Genomic DNA, 3,475 nt, shown 5'->3' with positions numbered 1-3,475 from the left:
AAAGCTTGCCGCAATCTTAGAATATATATATTTACATATACTTTGAAAATGTCACCTTGAATTTATATACATATATATTTATATTTTCTAGTCATTGTTTTTGGCCTTAGCCTTACATATTGAAGTTTATATGTTAAGCAACATTGCTATGGAAAGTCACGAGTCACGACTATATATATAGTTTTACGATTGTGTTCATTTGAATTTGGATTAATAAAAAGAAAAGGGCTATTTTCAATGTTATATACATCTCTAAGTTGAAGTGAATGGTTTTTCTTGCAATTCAAAGGGAAACCCAAAGTTGTGTTGTTAAATGACTTCAATATGTGCTGCAAAATGTCACCCTCATTTAGGTTTATTTTGCCCTTATCATTTATGTTGTGCAACGTGTTTAATTTGTTGAATAGTCTTAAAATATAATGAAATTCTTATTGAATTGTAATTCGCACTAATACAATTAAATTACTAAATATTTTCTAAAAAACCCAAAAAAAGTGGCAGCAGTACATGTAGCTTACGATTATATATGTTACATGCTGAGGGATGACAATCATTCAATAGCCCTTCATGTCTGATAAAAGATTGTTCCTGAGCACAGCTCAATCTTAAAGACATGAAGGGAACATTCAGATTCAGAGCTCGAACAGGTGGCCCAAAACATTTACATAAGAACAACGTATATATATTTCTACACAACATACATCTGTCACATCAGATAACAATGGCTATGTACCCGGCGCAACCCTTTCAAATTCAAGGTTGAAGCTGTGTGAAGATGTAGACCTGACCTGATCGTATCCCTTCCTGCAGTCAAATTCAAGGAACATGTTGCAGAGGTTGAGGCTGCGTCAAGACGTGGACCTGATTGCAAAGGTTGAGGCTGCGTAAAGATGTAGACCTGATCGTATCCCTTCCTGCGTGCAGTCAAAAACAAGGAACATGTTCGTAGCTTTAACATTCAAATATGAGGCTAGCTGTTAATAGTCTCAAAAGGGTAGTGTCAGCTTACCCAGCCTTCCCACAACAGGCAGGGCTGTAATTATAAATGAGGTTATCAAGCACTTTTCGAACAGGTGGCCTGTTTAATGACTTTCTAGCCTCACTGCACCGGAAAAATGATAATAACTCAATACCAAAACTTGATTTAGCTTCTTAGATTTGAATTTAGTACTCCATGACTTCTTCTCCTTTCATCATTCCTATGTTCGAAAAACTACTGGCATTTCTTTTTCGGCCAGAATGTTACTTGCAATCTTTAACGTTGAAATTTGAAGTTCGCCTGTGCCTCACTCCATGCATGGTGTCACAAATTCAATTTGCTGATAACTGAATAGAAACAATATAGAGAACAAACTATTAAAAACTCCCGTTCTTCACATTCCTTACCTGATTAAAAAGTTAGCAACGTGTTGTGTCACTTGAACGGCATCTTCTGAGTGTGGAATCATTTTCGATCCCCATTCAAAAGCATTTTTCTGCAATTTATGTGGTCAGGAGTAATATTGCTGGGTCAAAGTATGAAGCAATACATTTGCAAACAAAGTGAGACCAAGAGAGATATGAGCACGAGAAACAAAAAAAGTTACTGGAAGACAGTGGAAGTCAAATCTCATACCAAAATTGAGTAAATGGCAGAAATTACTCAAACCAATTACAGCATTTTCTCCTAAAGGAAAAGTCGAAATAAAACAATTATACTAAATAAAACATTCCAAGTACCCTGCAGAGGCATGCCCCAAAAACCCATTCTTACTCTGATTGTATCCTTTCAAAGATTTTAAAGATGTGAATTATAGTTGTATGCTTTTCATTGAATCCATTCCTTTACCAAATACATGCATGCAGTCATCAAAAGCAAGGAATGAATATAGTACTTCATCTGTAAAAAAATTTTAATCCTATTTACCTTTGTGTCTCCAAGGACTCCCACACGGTTTTCCATGAGTAACAAATATGTGATTTGGATAACTGATGGGCAAACAAATTAGGGAGATCCTTTCTGTACTAAATGGTGTAGACTGAGTATATGCATTTTCTTTATTTTACTTCCTTGGAAATCTGGGAAGCAACAGAAGGAGATTCTCAAGGGGAAAACTGGCAGCTTGAGCTCCAACTGGATAGCTATTAGTGTTCTTGACTATGGGATAAAAACCATTAAGATGGAATAGAAGGTTGCCACAAGGGAGGGGGATCAAGAAAATCATATTTCCAGAAATTCAAAGAATACGAGAAATATTCCTAGTAAGCAAACTTAGGAGGTTTCTGAAAGAGTCAAGCATCCAGTGGAAACAACTATTGTAGCATTTGATTGAGGATTGTTGTGTCAAACATGCATAAAGAAAGGAAGTCTAATAGGAAGCTGTTGACAGCTTTTCAAAAATGTAGAAGCAAACTTTAGTTTTCAGCAGTCATGGTTGGTACTCAAGTGTGTGAACATTAGAGATCATTTCATTTTGAAACAGATTCATTCATTTATCAGAACTCTTTCCATTGAAGTAATATCCAGCAAATCAACATGTACTTGTAAAATATCTAACAGAAAACCATGAATTTTGGGAGGCATAAACATGAAGATGATCGGGAAGCACATTAAAAGAAGTACCTCTGGATGCCACTGGAAGGCAGTGACAGGATAATCATGCGCTTGTGCAGGGGAGACGTAGACCTGTTATTAACACTCTTACAGAAATAAGGATTCTTAAAGCAACCATAAAAGGTAATGAGATAAATTAAGTTAGGCATGTCCCATGGCATAGTAAACATCAGTTACTGATGGTAAAGTTCAGGACCTTGTTATTTTCATCTGTGCTTGTTAAAATCTTGAAGAAGCTGGATAGATTTTGATTATCCTGAAGCGTCTTTGGTGAAATGCCATACTGTTACAACGTAACGAGACATTGGTTTAGACATTGCTAAATAGCTTATTCTCTTTATGCGCATTCAACAATGCAGACATTTTTCAATAGAAATTCATCATCTTTAAAGCTGAACAACTAAAGTTCCATTGCTTGTCCTTGTGCTCCTTTCTTTTTCTCTCACTAAATTGTATTAGCATCTTTCTTCTTTCTTGGTCTCTACTCTTAGCTAGCTATTCCCTGAAGGACATGTCATCCTTTGGTTTTTCTGCTATTTTACCTACCAAGAAAGAGGTGGGCATGCCTGAAAGTGTCATAACGTGCGGGTTCGGGAACCCGACCGCCAGACGTCGGTGAAAATTAAATGTTGTTTAGGAGTCGCCACCAATCTTTTTTATCTAGGTGTGATTGGTTACCTATTAATCCGATTCTAATTAACGAAGTCTTAAATTAATTTTAGGTCTGTCGAAAGAACGAGAACTGATCCACGTTTTTTAGATGGGTTCGGGAGTGCCGTTACACACGGAGAAGGGTTAGCACCTCCGTGGCGCCCGTTCCACGAACGGTACCATTTAATTATATGTTATCCTATTATAGCCTAAACTATTGATTTTATTCTT

The 3,475-nt window shown here is 36.5% G+C and overlaps 1 pseudogene; it reads right to left on the bottom strand.

Moving 5' to 3' along the window:
- Positions 505–3,475, bottom strand: part of LOC18594336 — a 19,639-nt pseudogene continuing 16,668 nt past the window's right edge.

This window comes from Theobroma cacao, chromosome 7 (assembly GCF_000208745.1).
Source record: "Theobroma cacao cultivar B97-61/B2 chromosome 7, Criollo_cocoa_genome_V2, whole genome shotgun sequence".
NCBI classification, from domain to species: domain Eukaryota; kingdom Viridiplantae; phylum Streptophyta; class Magnoliopsida; order Malvales; family Malvaceae; genus Theobroma; species Theobroma cacao.
Note: the sequence above shows the minus strand (reverse complement) of the source record. Positions and strands in the feature narration are given on the sequence as shown.